At 38.6% G+C, this 17,176-nt stretch overlaps 1 protein-coding gene across 1 annotated transcript in view; it reads right to left on the bottom strand.

The window, feature by feature from the left end:
* ACTR3 (actin related protein 3) overlaps window positions 1-17,176 on the bottom strand; it is a 27,575-nt gene that overhangs the window by 10,191 nt on the left and 208 nt on the right. The window contains exons 2-3 of the mRNA XM_014306933.2: window positions 4,051-4,106; window positions 209-333 (exon numbers count right to left, since the gene is read on the bottom strand). The gene's annotated coding sequence lies outside the window, so the exon portion shown is untranslated. The remainder of the gene's footprint in view (window positions 1-208; window positions 334-4,050; window positions 4,107-17,176) is intronic.

The following is a 17,176-nucleotide window of genomic DNA, read 5'->3' as shown; positions in this document are numbered from 1 at the left end:
ATATATATATATATATAAAAAAGACTGTTTTGCAAATTCCCACAGGCTCCCCAAAGTCAACATTAATAACAAAGCTTAATTTCTATTTAAACAGAGTTAATAAATAAGATTTAAGTTATCCAAAAAGCATTCTTAACATTATAATTACTGTACACATGATGCTTGTTAAACAGGACTGAAAAATTATTTTTAAAATTTTTCTTAATACCTTGGTTGCATAAGTTGGTTTTTCTATTGCTTCGTCCCCAATGAAGAAGTCTAAATCATCCACACCTTTCAAAACCCTCCTTTGTGCTTGATCCACCACTTTTGCTGACTCTTTGATAGCAATACCTTCAACAGAGAACACAAACATTATTGTAGGTCATATATCCTGCACTAAAAAAAGAAAAAAAAAAGAAAACCTACACTGGAAAAACAGACACACTGATCACAATCATCTTTTGTTTCAAGTGTAACTCAGAAAAGCTACATAGAACACAGATAATTTGCCTTCCAGTCATGGGGGAGCATGGTTAAGGACTTAAAAAGTAACACAGTAACAGACTTAAATACAAATTTAATTGTTCCACACCCAACATGCAATCAGAAAGATAAAATATACTCAGAAACACTAAAATAGGATATCCCTACAGATTTCACTTTATTCAACAAACATGCTGATTTTCTTCACACTCCAATAACAATAACAATTTTAAGTATTATTATTAGTGGTGTTCTCTTAAAAATAATCACTCCCCAGCCATCAGGGCTGCAGCTCCAGCAATACATGCTGTATTTTTTCAAATCTTACTAATTGCCTTTAAGCAGAATCCTTTACACAGATGAGGAAATTCATATCTACAAGCAGCATTAAATCAGCCTCAACTGTCCTAAGGCTGTGCTCCAAAAGCTCCTTCAATGGCAGAAGTATTTTTCTAGTTCTCACTTTGAGCAAGAAGTTATGTTTGTTCACAACTAAGATTTAAAAAGTTATGAAAAGCTGCAGTCTGAAGTGCAGCAGCCAGGGCAGCACAGCTACAGGACCTGGAAATCAGTAGCTGGCTAAGGGGTAAAGCACCCTGAGCTCACAGATCCTCCTCATCCTCCTCCCTTCCCTTCCCACACCGAGCAACACAGACAGAGCCACAGGAACCAAGAAGCTGAGTGTTGTGAAAGACTCAACAGGATGGAACACAAGTTATTATTTTGAGCTCTTCAGGAAGAAAACTGAATCATAGTGCAACTTCTGTAGCTGCTTACAGGAGAGCAGAGAGGAAGCAGAAGGCTGGGGAAGCCAAACAGAAGGGGGAGAGATGGGAAGCAGAAGCTAAAATCACAGGGAAGGAAATGTCGCAAGGCAGGTGCTTGCTGCAAGTCAAGAGAGGAGCCCTGACAAATATTTTCAGGTCATTGTTACAGATCTCACACATCTGGGGTATTATTCTGTCCAGATGTGTCTCATCCTCAAGAACTTTCAAGTGAAATCCACCACTTGCCACAGGATTACTTCCAAACCCAACGGTTTCAATCCTGTTACAAGCCTAAAACAAGATAGGAGGTCTCCAATATTTTGCTGCCCTCAAGGGCAGCTTGTTCAGCCCTGATTTTGAAAGGCAGAAACTAGGAGCAAACAACCTCAATCATAACCTGAAAATACAAACAAGAAAATAGATCTTGCTGAAACCTCAGCTGCTGTGCCTGAGGATGGGCAGCACCTCAGCAATATTCAGAGCAGTTGCCTTTGGTTTGCTTGGCACAAGAATTAAGAACTTTTAGGGAAAAAAAACCCACATCCTTGCATTGAAGCAATTTTTGTGCTGACACTACTCAGACCAGTTTTTTTCTTTTAGAAGTAAAGAAAAAGCCGTCAGCTACCACAGATATACTGAAATAATGAAAAATCAAGGGTAATGGATAGAAGGTGACTCCCATTTCAACAAACAGCTGGAAAAACCTGCTAAAGTGAATAAGGATCAAACAAAATTAATGATCTAAGATCTAAAAAGCAGCCAGAGAAAAAGTAGTGAACCCAAGCTACATCAAAACACTGGCCCAATATATTCTCATTTACTTCACTTTTCATGTAAGCATTTATCATCTCTACAGAAGCACACTGAGAATAAAATCAAGAACACCTCACAAGGAGATAAAAATTTGTTAAGAGCAGGAGTGAATAAGATAAGCTACAAGTGAACAAGGCACAAGGAATGCTGCTCAGACCTGTTTAACAGCAAACATTAATTTTAGAGAATCAAACTGATAAAATGCCACTGCTGGAAGTGCAAGGAGAAACCAAATCATTTTTCCACAGGGAATAGGATTAAGGAAATTATAGAGACCAAAGGTTTTTTTTGTAACATTTTGCTTTGAAACTAGGTACTGCTGCACTCTGTTTCTGTTTCTCTAATGTGGATTAACCCAGTGCTATTTTGTTTCATTCTAGGCAGAGGATTAACACAAACTCATGCTGTTACTGTAATTATCTAGCTTGGGCTGCAGCACAAATGAGAAAAATGCCTTTTTTATTGAGAGTATTGCAGTCAAGGGTCATTTCAGCTGCAGGAGCATCTAGACCGAGCATCCTTTTTTCCATACACCACACTGCATCAAAGGGCTGTCAAAAAATTCTCATTTCATCTCCTTCTCTTCTACTTTAATAGCATCCCTGTTGGACAAATTTCCCTGCTTAATGATCTGACAGGTCATTTCATTTCCAGTGTTTAAAATATCATATTTCTTCTTTTTTGGAACAAAAAAGTGATCTTCAAATTAAATAACCAAATCTAAAGATGCAGAAAAAGTACGTAAACACTATGTTTCTGAAATTAAATAACCACTTGTCCATTTATATTTCAACAAGTGCTACGAAGTTTAAAGAGCACTGTAAGCATCTTTTCAATGTTTAGGAACTTTTAATATCTAATCTTAAACTAGATTTTGTGTGAAAAGCAGAATTGTAGAGTGTTTTCTATGACAATGAAACAAACTTAATGAAGTTAATTTAGAAAACCAAATAATCTAAGAAATGCTTATTAGAAGCCAAAATAGGAAATACAGAATGGATTCTCTGAAAGCATTTTCCTGTTCTTATATAAGTGAATTAGCCCTATCTTTCCACGAAAATTACTTTTTGAAGCAGGTTTCCTTGAAAAATCAACACAGACCCTGAACTTCCAAGTTTATTTCACAGTGACTGTGCTGAAGTAGTATTAGTTCCAGCTCTCTTCCTGTTGTATTTGCAGGGAAAACTGGGTGTGATAATTATTCCTTTTCACCAGGATGTAATCCATTATTACTTTGGCACAGATGAACAATGAGGAACTGCCAAGTGCTGTAGGAGGTCAAAAGGTGAAGCATTTCTAAGGGAAGCTGAGTGAGCTTCACTCTCTAGAGTAGAACTTTATCTCTTCAAGTGGGAGAAACAGTTCAGGAGCCAGGCAGCAAATAAATAAGCTGCTCTACATGGGGGAAAAACTTGACATGGTTTCTTGTTACATTTGCAAAATACAGTAAATTAACATAGCTGTAATACTGACAACTTCCAGGCAAGCAGAACATTTTAAACCCTAGAGATATTCAATAATACAATTTTAATTTTTTTCCAGTTATAATCAACTCAACATTTTACCCGATAAATCACAAAACAGGGGGAGGAAAACCTCCCAAAAGGTACATGTAACCGTGCCACTGGATTTTTACATTATTTCAATGTCCAAAAAAAATTAGCTTCAACTCTTAGTATCCTTTTTTAATGAATGAATCTTTCTAAACCGAGTACCCGTAGCAAAACAAAAAAGCCACATTATTACTCTATGTCATCACTGAGAGATCAAGTAATTCTCTTTTAATGTTGTTTTTTTGGTTTTTTTGTTTTGTTTTTGGTTTTTTTTTTGTTTTGGTGTGGGGTTTTGTTTGTTTGTTTGTTGTTTTTTTTTTGTTTGTTTTTTTTTGTTTTTTTTTTTGGTTTTTTTTTGTTTTTTTTTTTTTTGTGTGTTGTTTTTTTTAATGGCATGTTACAGAAAGTCTGAGAGTAACTTTAGCACTGATACACAAGTAACAAATACTTACATGAAGGGATAATGAACTGGGGTTCAGTATTACCCGCATATCCGAGCTTTGTATACCTGTCGAGGCAAAAAAGATTTGGTTGCAACATTTAATACCAAAAATAACAAAGATATCTGCTTTTTTAATGAACAGACCCCTCTTCCCATATCAGAAGGACACCACACTGACTTTTCTATAAAAATAAACCAAAAAAACTAGGGCAAAGTAAGAATTTACCTTTTAAAGTATAAAACTCCAGCCACAGATCAAGCATCACTGCTAACTTCTACTCTAATAACACTTTACTAGGAACACAAAGTTACATGAAATTCAATCTGTCAGTGTTTAGGAGTGTCATTTTTGTTCCTCTCTGCTCAGCAGCTAGCGTCTCCACAGAAATATTTTCATACAGCTAATGCTGGTGGTAGAAGTGTTTTTGTAATTCCACGATAGGGAGAAAAGCTGCCCTGCCCATGGACTGCCAGCAGGGCTGGTCAGCCTTATGTCACAAGCAGCTGATAATGCCAAGTCCTAGCAAAAGCCATTCCATTTCACAAATGGAAAACAGTGTCAAAATGTGTCCAGTAAGAATAAAGAAAGCAAGGGGAAAATAACTACATGCCTTCACTCCAGAATGTGCTATGGATATATACATTATCTTCATTATTACAATGCAAGAAAACTGAAGAAATTAACAAAGTATTCATGAAAAATAACTTCAAAACTCAGGGTACCAAAACCAGCTGATAGAAATGCTGTCACTAAAGCAGCACAGGCAAATTCTAAAGCATGCAGACCAAAATGCACAGCTCTAGCTCTAGAGCTGGAGCTTACCCACATGTTGTTAACAAACACAGACGTGACAAAGTTCTCATTTGATTTGAGTGCAGCTGCACTGAATTAGCACCACCAGCAAAGGCATGAAGGCTGTAGTAGCACCTCCACAGCTTTCAGCACTCTGACAGAAAGCTGGAAGATCTTAGGAGGCGTCAGGCAGCAGTAACTCTCACAACCCATAAATCCATGGCAGTGACACAGCAGGAGGCTGGGCTGCCAGGCTGGGAGGGGAGTGCTGCTGCTGCCATGCCCCATATAGTAGAGAGCAGCAACACCTAAACAATTTCCATCCCTGATGCTAATTGCACCCATCAGCGCTGGCCAAGGCACCAGATCTCACAGGAAAGGTGGGTTTCTCTCTGAGTAACAAAGTGGTTAGCACAGCACCTCATCTAACACCACAAATGCTTTGAAGGAGATGTATTTTCAAAGCTGTAAACAGGATCTTGTGTGTAACACACTGTAACAGTTGTGAGTGATCATGCACAGAAACTTGACTTCATAACAACCAACAGGAATGTTTCTTGACAAAGTAAACTTTGCAGGCAGAAGATGACAAATAATGAAAAAAGAAACTATCAGAAAGAACTTCACACCTCATGAAGACATTAGGCACTGTATATGCCTCAACTCAGGACACACAACTTGGATTTTGCTCACTGAAGTTTGATTTTCTTCTTAAAGATCTAGTTCCCAAGAAAAATATCAAGAATTGCACAAACTGGTGCTTCTTTTACCTATCATGCAGAGTACAACTGCTCATGTATTTATATTGTTTTAAGAGGCTTTTAGTGCCACAATCACTAAGCAAACCAGCAAATACTGACTCACTCCCTCTACCTTCCCCTGCAGACCCAAACTGTGGCATGCACATATTAAAGCTAAATCTACACAAGAACTTTGGAGCCTGAATGCTACATAAACCTACAACGAGATTAGAAGTGTTTTTTAAGTTAAAGAAGTTAAAACTGTTTGATTATTAAACTCAGTATTTCAAAGAAAGCAAAAGCTCAACTGTTGCAGGTAACTGGCAGCTTATTTGCTTGTGGGTGGGAGTTTGCCCAGCACACACACAGCCAGCAAGACTGAAAGAAAAATAATCTCATGAAAGATGCATTTTACATAAAAAGAGCGTATTCAGACATAAAATCAGCATATATAAAAATACTATGGCCTACTCAGCAAGAAGTGTACTGACTCAGGAAAAAAAAAAAGTAGTGCATTTTTAAGCTTCCAAGAAAAGAAAGGGGAAAAAAACCTGCATGATATCTCTGAATATTAGAGCATTGTATCAGCAAGTCTCCAGTGCAGTGCCCTACACAACACCTCACACCTCTCATGTACAAGACTTCCTTCCACCCCTGGAACTTCAGCATCACTGGTACATGGGCCAGGGATGGAGCCCCTGCTGCCCCAGGCTCACAGCACAGCCAGGCACCACAGCACAACACATTATAACCACTAAACCTGATTTTTATAAATAAATGCATATAGAGATACTCTTCAGTTAAAATGGAGTCTAAAAATGTGCTAGGTGAGGCAAAAAGCTAAGGTAAAACTGAATGAAACTCGATAAAAATCTTAAATAATAAATGCACAATCTAGTCACTGTGGGATTCTTCACAAATTGACTTTTGCAGATACGAGGCTTTACTCAGAGTGATCAGATCTATCACTCATTTGAAGTAAATATTTAAATCACATGAAAAGAAGGATACTATAGGCAATCCAGATTCCACAAGCATACAGTTTCCATAAGGAGTTCTTACATAGCAACGTGTGTCTGACTAATCAATGATTCACAGGGGAACAAGGCACACCCCAGCTTCCCCAGGGCAGGAATTACTGCTGCTACAGAAAAAGAATCCTGATAGTAGAGATATCATAAGGCAGTACCAACACTGGATTTTCCATAAATCACCCCTGGTCTTGCTACCCAGAATTGAAGAGCGGCAGAAGGGACTTGCACGGAGACAGGCAGGCACACCCCATTAATGAGCCATGGACTCAGCCTTCCCACATGGAATTTGGGGCATTCAGCAGTAAAGGCACAAGGCACTGCACACAGGACTGTAATGGAATAAGCTGATTTCTATTAAAATCTGTAACACAGAACTGATTTACAAAATCCCAAAGGTGAAAGCCTGGATTGTTCAGGTGTTTCCCTCCTACTTCTCTGTGTTCAGCTCCCTGAACTGTTTCTGTAGGCCTGTTATCTCATTAAAGAAAAAAAAACCCAAAAAAAAAAACCTCTAAGAAACAATCAGGCAAAAAATTTGTTGGATAATCATGGCCTATAACTTTAATTCAGAAAATCAGCTACAAAGTATCCAAGAGTAGTACATTTTCTCTATACATATGTGAATGTCTGTACATGGAGAATCATATACACCCCCTCCCACATTTTCTCTCAGCATGCGTGTGTGTGTGTGTGTACATATACATATACATATATAGTGCTGATATTCCCCAGTGACCTTCTCCAAAAGGCAGCACCACTCTCTAGTCTACAGAGATATGTGATAAATAAATTATCTTTTTGTAATGGGCATTCATAGCACAAACAGGTTTGGGAGAGCAACTACTTAAGGTTCCTTCTGAGTTAACTCTACTAACTCCTATCTCACCTATCAGTGGAGAAATATCTTCAGCATGTGATCATCACCCTCAAAAACTCACATCCTGAAAGTGCACAGCAGCTCTGCACTCTGCCCAAGAGCTCTCTGGAAGGACAGCCAAAGGGCTTCCCACAATGTTCTCAGCAGCACTAATGGGATTTCTTACATGTGCTCTCTCACCTAGAATAGATGTTTCTGAGGCTGTGACACAAAAGCAATGTCACTGGGAGGTTACTTGTGCATTAGTCACACAGGCAATTTTAAAGCCAAGAGGAAACAGCGCTGAGGGTAAGAACTTGTAACAAGGATGTCATTACCAGAACCTCCATCTGCAAACCACAAACTATGACCACGTGCCTTTGCTCCACTGCTCTCCTACCCACAAGAAATGCCATTCTCACGAGTTATACACCCTAGCTCAAGCACAACTGCAATTCCAACAAAAGTGAGGAAAAGGGGGACAACTGCTTTGTGGGCAATGCAGTTGTCCAGCTGCTCCTGAAGTACCACAGAGCTGGGGGGTCCAACACAAATTGTGTCATTTCTCTGGCAGCTCCACACAAAGACAGGAGTTAACCAAGCACAAGCAGGCAAGAGCACTCGAGGACAAGCATCACCTGATCTCCAACTCCTAGAGCAAATCTGGGTTGCAGCCTATTCCTCAGCTGCTCCTAATGACCTGGGCTAACAGAAATGTCACACATTTAAAATGCATACACAAACAGAAGTAAGATGTACCTGCAATGCTGGTCCCACTGGAAAGATACAAAAACAAAAAAAGAACCATTTTTCTGTGGGAAAAGTAAAGCAAGTGGGGATAAAAAGCCCCAAACTGACAGGAAATCAAAATGGTCTCTTTCTGGTTTACCTTTGAGGTGCATCATTAGCAAAACAAGGGCATTTTGTTCAGAGGGCTATTTTTTTCTTGTTGTTCAAACTGCCCTCTTCATGATGGTTCTGAATTACTGTTCACCATCTGAGCCACAGTCCTTCTGTGCAAGCTCCCACTCCAAATACAACACATCCTTTGCCTGTACCTCACCCTGCAGATGCAATGGGTTTCCCAGACACCATAGCCTGGACAGGACACATGTGTAACTTCTAAAATTCTGCTGTGGTGTGTACCACAGCCCATACATCAAGCCCAGCAAGGTTTCCCTATCTAAACACACCTCAACTCCTACGCAGAACACGTCCAAGTGGTGATGCTCCAAGCAAGTATAACATCCAGTGATTAGATTAGCCTTTACACAGTTAAATGCATTTATTCTTAAATGTAAGCTGATACTGCCGTTTTGCAAGGTGTCACACTTGCTCAGGCAGCAGGAGATCGCTGCTCCATATCCCCTTCCATGCAAATGGGTCTGGAGCCAATCTCCCATTTCCCTTGAGAGCCTCTTCCCACGTGTTTATTAACTCTCCTGAGGCAGGAGTGCTCTGCATTTCTTTACTGAAACCACGTGGAAAAACATACTCCAGAAAACAAAGGCCTAAGACAGAAAGCAAGATGATTGCAACACTCATCATTCAACACAAGTTCATTGCTGGCTAAATTACCTGAACTCAAAATATTGTAATTGAGTAAAGCAAGGTATAGAAGAGCTACAGAAAAGCTCAGACTGTGGAGATTCTAAGGAGAACATGCACCTGGTAATATATTCAAAAGGGCATGAAATAAATCTCATGGCAAAAACTCCAAGTTTTTACACAGAATGGAAAGGGATTCTGCTCTTCAATACCAACTCCTTACACATGGTCTGTCCATAAAAGACTTTATAAAAACAGCTTAATATCCTTTCTTGTTTTAACTGGATAAATTCAACATAGACAGGGATTATAAGATAGATACCATGTTTTTACTGTCTGATGTTTTCTGATAACAGCTGCCTAAAAAAGAAATTGAACATTTCTCAAACATGGATGAATTCCTAGTCTTCATATACAGAGCCTCATGTGACTGAAATGCCTGAAAAAGCCCTTATGGTTTTATTTGTTGCTTTTCCTCTATCATCCTTCCTGTATCAGGATTGTTCTCTCATCCAGATGGGACTGAACTTCCATATGGGAAGTAATTACTTTTCAAATCATGTAAAGAGAAATTATGAGGAAATTCCAGTGAAAGAGGAAAGCTGTCTTGCCCCTTTAAAAAAGGTCCCAGCTCTAGCATCAGGTGCAAATTGGTTAAGCAGCAGCAGAAGGCCCTGAAGGATTGATTACGTTAGGAAAATGGGACTTGCACTAATAAATTAGCTTACTATCTCTTTTTAAATGTCCTTGATAAAAAACAAAACAGCAAGATTTTGAAATAAGCCACGTTTTTCATATTTTGCATCTTTAGCTAATATAGTTTACCTTTCACACAAGTGTTTTAAGTAATCAATAGTGGAAACCAAAGAAACTACTCTATAAATGCAAAAACCCCACAAGATTAGAAGCACTCTCAGGTAAAGAAAACCTTCTTAAATTGTAGATAAGTCACATGAAGGGATGATAAAAAGGAGTACAGTATTTCAGTGACATACAGGACCTCTAGGTAGTAGATGTGTTAAAAATCTCACAGTCTACAAGCTTGACCTTGGAATTAACTGTACTACTATGTGTTTGAAACTATTATTTTACAGTATTCCCCCCAAAAATCAGCCCACTCAAGCAAGAGCCTTTACCTTGGCAACAAATACTTCTGTGCCACATACTGAAACTATCACAGTAAAACAAGCCACAAGAAGATTGGTGAGCAATTTAATAAATGAGCTTAAAAGCAGCTTGAAACAGAAGTGCTTCTAGCAAAGGTTTATTTCCTAAATAGACAAAAACCACCTTTAAAAAAGGCTGATTTATCTTTAAAGGCATCTCTATTTTTGTATAGAAATTTATGCAGTGCTGCTTTTTATCAGCAGCTACCTCTACAACTCAGAGCACAGACAACTGTACTGCTTGCTAGTAAAATCCAGCTAAATAGGGAGTGAAAACCACAAAGACACAGCTGCACAAAGCCAGACCAGAATGACCAAGAGGAACATGGGGACAAAAGCAGCCTGTGCCTCACAGCACTCAGAATAAATTCACTTGTACTGCAATACAGGTCTCCAGGTGACATTTTTAACACCAGTCTGGAGAACTGAGGAAGCTACTGCATTGTGCTGCTTCTAACTTAACTAACATTTGGCTGGAGGAGAAGAGCAACAACTTTCAATTTTGCTTTTTGTTTACTACCACCAAATCTTTGAAAATCAACCAACTGACCCAAAATGAACAGCACTGCTAAGCTGAGTCTGGAACGTTCTCCTGAAAGTAAAGAGGAAGACAAGATGCATTTATGTACAAAAAACTGGCTTATAATTGAGTCATGAAAAGTGGACTTGAAACCAGTCCATACCTAAAGTGTTTGCAACTAACAAAATCCAAACTGTGGCATCCTGATGATACTACCACTTGTAGTCTTTGCCAATTTTATTTGTATTTGTAAACCCATTTTTAATATTTAATGTTGGCACATACTTTAACACAAAAGTTAAAGCTTTTCTCTGACTGCATTTTCCTCAAAATAAGAACAGCAAATGGCTTTGGATATTATCTTTGTATAATGAGAGTAGAGTAGTTTGTGTTGGCAAAGGCAAAATGCTCCCTTTCTACTCACTGCTTCCTTTGAGACTTCTAGACTAATTCATTTTAACAAGTGTCTTAACACTGCCTCTGTGTTACACCACACCCACAAAGCACTCACCTATACTGATAGGCTTTTTAATAAATTTCTATTTCATTTTTCCAGGCTTTCTGAGCATTTTTCACAGCCTGCCTACTCCATGCAGTATTTCCAAATATTGAGGAAAGAATGCCCAAAAGTTTGGCAGTCTTACATGAATAATTACTTAACAGTGTAAGTTATTTAGTATGAGGGGGAGATTTATTTGGCAACTTTCTACATCATTTACCCAAAATAATCTAACATCAGGAGTTGGACTCAATTATCCTTGTGGGTCCTTTCCAACTCAGAATATTCTATGACTGCACAGACATTTATCAGGAAGAAAAAAACCCAAGAAAATAAATGAATTGTACATATTTTTCAACAGATAAAGCAAGGAGTGATCAATTGAATGAACACATACATAACCTGCAAGTAAACAAAATCCTGCAATTAAAGAAATTAATCAGGTGAAATCTAAGTCTTATGATGCAGAAAAATCCTGCCTTGACTTGAAAGTTTCTTCAAGTAAATGTAATAAGGGGCTAAAACTGTAAAGTTGTTCCACATTAAAAAAAAGAAAAAGAAAAAAAAAGAAAAAAGTTGCGCTTTTGTGCTTGCTATTTGCAGTTTCAGCACCTGAGAGCTCCAGCTTTGACCCAAGAGCTGTGCAGAGGGCAGGATGAGACTGAATGGCCTGGGAGAGCAGGGATGGAGGGCAGGAGCACCCAGCAAGCACCAAGGGACTGTCCCAGCATTCCCAATCTGCTCCATTACCACATCAGCCTTTCAGCAGGTAACCAAATGTTTTCCATCAAGAGCAGGCTTGCACCTAAAGCACCAGATTACGTATTTATCATGTTACACCACATTTGTACTAAAAGATTGTTTCAATTAGAAACAGTCGGCTCATAGGAAAAAACCTCAGCTGTGGACAAAAACATACTAGTAAATCTTGTTTAATACAAAAAGCAGGTCTCATTTAACAGGATCACAGAGATTCTGCAGTCTGACAATAAATACACAAGCAGTTGTATTGTGAAAGCTCCTGCAGATGATAAACAATGTTCTGTATCTAAGGCAAGTCATGAAAAAAAATACTAATACTGAAAACCTAGATAAGAAGTATGGCGATAAAAGTTACAATCTGGATTCATCCATTGATAGCATTTATTTATCAAAATAAACTATCAACCTCCTGTCTGCATCTTGCTCTCTACAGCCTGAGAATGCCAAAACACATCCTGTGCACAGCTGCAAACATCTGCACTGACCACAAGAGAGTAATAAAGAGAAAAAGGAAATCCCAGAAAAAATTAAAACCGTACATTCATCTAGAGTTTTTCCGTCTAGTCTTAAAAATGCAAACCCATGACCAGAACAAAAATAAAAAGATATGAATCATATTATACCCTACATTAAGTCAGCAGATAACAGGATTATTTTTTTCAATTTTAAATGTAACTGAATAAACAAAACCCCAGCAATACATCACTAGTAGCACTTGGAAAGGATTGATGTTTCATTTTGATGGTTAAATAATCCTGCTATGGGCACTAACAAGTTTGCCATCCAATTGGTATTTTTAAACATCTACCCAAGGATGATTTCTGTTAGACTGGTAAACCTAAATGTATTTTAGTTCAGCGACCAAAATCAAAACTTAAAGATTAAAGCAACAGAGATTCCTTTTCTTACATAGAGCAGAAAAGAACTTGGAATTTCCTTGGGGACAAACCCAAGTATGTTTTTAGTTATTTTACCTTTGAAATTAACCTTGTCTCCCCGAAGTCTTTTCATTTTGGACAAGCATTCATTTAAAGTTCTTTTAAAAAGTTTGTCTGAAATTATTAAAACCTTTTAGCATGTCCCAAAGAAAGTCTGCAATGATGAAACTAAATGTTGAGACATTATGTTGAAACTTTCCAATTGCATGAACTAACAGACCTACAGCAAAGTTTCTTAGATGCGCCTATAAAACAACAGAGAACGTGGATTACTACTCAGAACTGGTGCAATATTTTGGAACTCATAAAAACTGTATTTTCTATTAATTTAGACATGTCCCTAGGAGTCATGCAACCAACACACTTGCTGAGCAGAAAGTCCAAGGCAGGTATTGAACACACCAAGGGACAAGAATGGCACCTGCCCATCCCAGGCACACCTCAAACCCTGCCCCAACAGGAGCCCTGCAGCTTATAGAAGGAGGTTCATTAATCTTTAACTTTACAGATCCAGCCCAGGGATGCAAGTGGGTTTGTCCTCTAGCCTGAAATGCCACTGCCCCTTTCCTCTGTATCAAGCACAAGTGAGACACAGGAAAAGAAGAGCAGAAACTGAAGGATTGGAAGGTGCCATGCATCTTGAATGGCTTCTAAATAAAACAAGATATAAACTGATTCCTATGATGGAATTACACCAAAAAGGTGTGTGTCAGTAGAGATATATGTACTTCTAATTGAACTCCTATTATTCCTAATTATGTTGCATACCCTGAGCATTTAGGGTTGCAACATGGACTGTGATGTATTAGAATCATCCAAGAGACACCACAGGTCATCATCAGCCTTCCAAGTGTCCTTGCAAAGGTTTTTTAAATGTATTAAATCAATTCTTAACCCAGTACAATTCCTTTTTCCACGTGAAGGATGAGACATTTTCCCCTCCCTCCCTAACCACACTTCAGCCACTGGCAAGCAAAGATACTCTTAAAACCCTGGAAGAGGATTTTTTCCAAATGCCATCAAGGAAATATTTTTTCCATGCTTTCCATATTGAAAAATTACTTCTGGGATGACAGAACACAGAGAAAATTCAGCCCAAAAGAGAAAATTTTCATGAAGACTGAAGCCCATAGGAGGTCATGACAAGACATCCAGTTGAAGTAGAAACTGCAAAAATATCATGGTGCTGAAATCTTTATACTAAACATAAGTTAGGCTTGGAAAAATCTACAGAAATAAACCAAGCCTGGAACATCAGGAAAGAAAAATAATTTTAAGGCACAATATAAGATAGTAAAAAGTTCAAGAGCTCACAAAACAGACTGTTACTTGCCCCTACCTTGATTTTATAGTACTGGATTTCTCACCTCACAGATTTTGCTGTCTATAGAAGATTATTGCTTTTCATGGATCTTGTACTCATTTACACTCTCGGGTCAAAACCCAGAAGAGAAACAGAATGACATTATCCTATCATACCTTATCGCATCAGAAGACACTGAACCCATAAACACTTTACTCTCCTTAAGAGCCACAGAGGTCTGCACGAAGATTAACTAGAGCAGTAGGGTTTGTAGAGAATTTCCCCAAAGCAGAGCTCACTCCAGCCAGCTTCTGCTTCTCTGAGGTTCTGTGTGCCCAAATTTACTCTTCCCTCATTCACAGCACTGGTTAGAGAGACTGAATAGCCAAGAAACACTCAGAGATGTATGTGAGTCATTCCAAAGAACAGCTTGCAACTTCACATCAAGAAACCCTGGAAATCCTGAGCAGCCTCAATCCTCCTGGCTCTCAGCTCAGCGGGAACCCAGACTGCTAGGAGGTGTCCAAGAAATCCTGAGTTCCCATCAAGAACAGGAAATCTTCCTCCAGTCAACCCTAAAACCTTTCATTCACCCCTAGTATGCAAGAAAGAAGTTTAAAAAATACATCACTTTTTGCAACCTGTGCATGGGAAATAAAAAAGGGAAATAAAAAGCTTGGCATTAAGAGAAGGCAGAAAACAAGACCCATAGCAACAGCAACAGGTTGGGTTTTTTCCACACAATCATATAACCAATTTACTCAAAAAAAAAGTTACCAACAGACATGGCCCTCCCAACAACAGACTCTTGGGTACATTAGAGAAACTGGTCACCACTGACACACAAGTATTGAATGGATCCACCTGGCAGCCACTGAAAAATGGCACACAAAGCTGCAGAAGACAAAGCTCAGGTATATAGAAAATACAAATAATATCCTGTAAATCCCTTTCAGTGCTATAATTAAGTTCTCATTTTAGAAGTGCAGTAGTTGCATAGCCACTTACTGCAGCTCAGCTGAAGAGCCATTAATTTGAGCACTTGCAATTATCTGCCACCCCAAATGAGCTAATTCAGTGTTATACAAGTCACACTGAAGGAAAAAAGTGCATTCACACAGAAAGACACAGTTAAAATCTACTTGTCAACCTAATCAAGCTAAATTCCAAAGTGGCGTAGGAAGAGCTTTTAATCATGACTCGCAGGCAGTGCTGTGCTCGCCTGTAGAAGAGGCAGCAAGAACAATTCAAATACCCAAAAGGCACAGAGCAAAAGACTGCAGCCTACTGTGATTAAAAAATGACTAACAGCCTTTTCCTTTCTTTGGTACGTTGCTCACATACTTCATGGGAATAACTCCATCTCGTTTTTCTATTTTTAATTTTTGTTTTAAAATGAATGTAATTCTTAGATACATCAAGTATGAAGTAAGTCTCATTTACAGCATACCTACTGACTTCAGGAAAATCAAAAATTTGCCAGTATTTAAAGGATATAAACAGAACAGCACATAGGTGCTACTTCATAGCTCATTGCTCATGGACCTGGTGCCTACTTTTTGTGGAAAGGAAAGAGAGGGGCTCTCAGCAGCCAAGTGAAGTCAAATTCACTACTAACATGGACAAAGACTTCCTGACAATAAGGTCCACGGTGTTGTTCTACAGATTACCCAACAAACAGTATACTCAAAACTAAACTAGACAAGGCTATCAGTTATAGAAATAAATAATACTGGGTTTAACAGTTATGTTAAACTAACTGGGCTCTTCAGATTTTTCGTATCATGTACAAACAAAAGGACAGTGCTTCAGACAAGCAGTTTCTAAAACCACAAGTATTTACTTGCTCTTACTAGCTATCAATTACCTTGTTTTCTAGGTATCAAGTTTGCTTAAGCAAAGAATGCAAATTTCAGGGTACAAATGTAACACTGGAAGAATGTCAGCTGCATCTGATTGCCATGTCACTGATTAAACCCATCTCCCAGCTCCAGCTGTATGACATGTACTTAGATGACCCCTAAAAAGTTTGACTGAGCTGTTAAAACCTCAAGCAACAGTCATCATATTTCCCCAATCTCTTCTGGTTTTTTGTCTCTTTATGCTTTGAAAGAAGTCCTTATCATTTCTATAATCTGTGCAGGCTGATGCTGAAAACCCAACTCTGCTGCCTTTCCCAATGCTCTGTCTTAGCCAGCAAAAATGCACACACACATTAAAACAACCCCAAATTTAACACTTAGATAAACTGAATTGTGGCTACAAGCACAAGACATAGGAAAACACTCTTCAATACCACTTCTACACCTGCCCTTTTGTTGATTGAGGTCAATTCTCCTGAGATTACAAACTATCAACCCTTTCCTCTAGAAAAAGCCTACTTACTGGAAAACCAGTGCACATCTAAACCCTGTTCTAAGCAAGGCAGCTCCTTTCACCCTTTCTGATTTGGCTGTATTTTCAAAACCTCTTCTCCTCTTTTTGGGGGCTATATTTAATTTGTCTGCTTTCTGTCATTTTGGCAGACAGGACTGAACACTGGAACCTCAGCTGACCTGCACTGAGCACAGGGCTGACACAGTTTGTGCTCTCACACAAGAAGTGAGATGGACTGGGAGGGTTGCACCAAATAAAAAATAAAAGCCAAGAGCATGATCATGCTATCATAACCCACTGCACTATTACCCAGCTGTTTCTTACTCACCTCAACTACCAGATTTTTCCTTTGGAAATTCACCACTTCACATTTTTGTCTACTGAAATTATTCAATTCAAACCACCCCAACACTCTGTAATTTTTACAGTGCTATAAATCTTTGCCCCAGTTTCTTGAAGTAGAACTTTATGGCAGAACAACCTTGGATGATGAAATACACCCGAAACAAAAAGCCTGGAGAGTAAAATAGGCTGGGCTGCATTAAAAAAAATACGGTGCAAAACAAAACAGCATCTTAGAACATTTTTTCAAGATTTGTAG

This window comes from Geospiza fortis, unplaced genomic scaffold, assembly GCF_000277835.1.
Source record: "Geospiza fortis unplaced genomic scaffold, GeoFor_1.0 scaffold112, whole genome shotgun sequence".
NCBI lineage: Eukaryota > Metazoa > Chordata > Aves > Passeriformes > Thraupidae > Geospiza > Geospiza fortis.
This window is presented reverse-complemented; position numbering and strand designations above follow the sequence as displayed.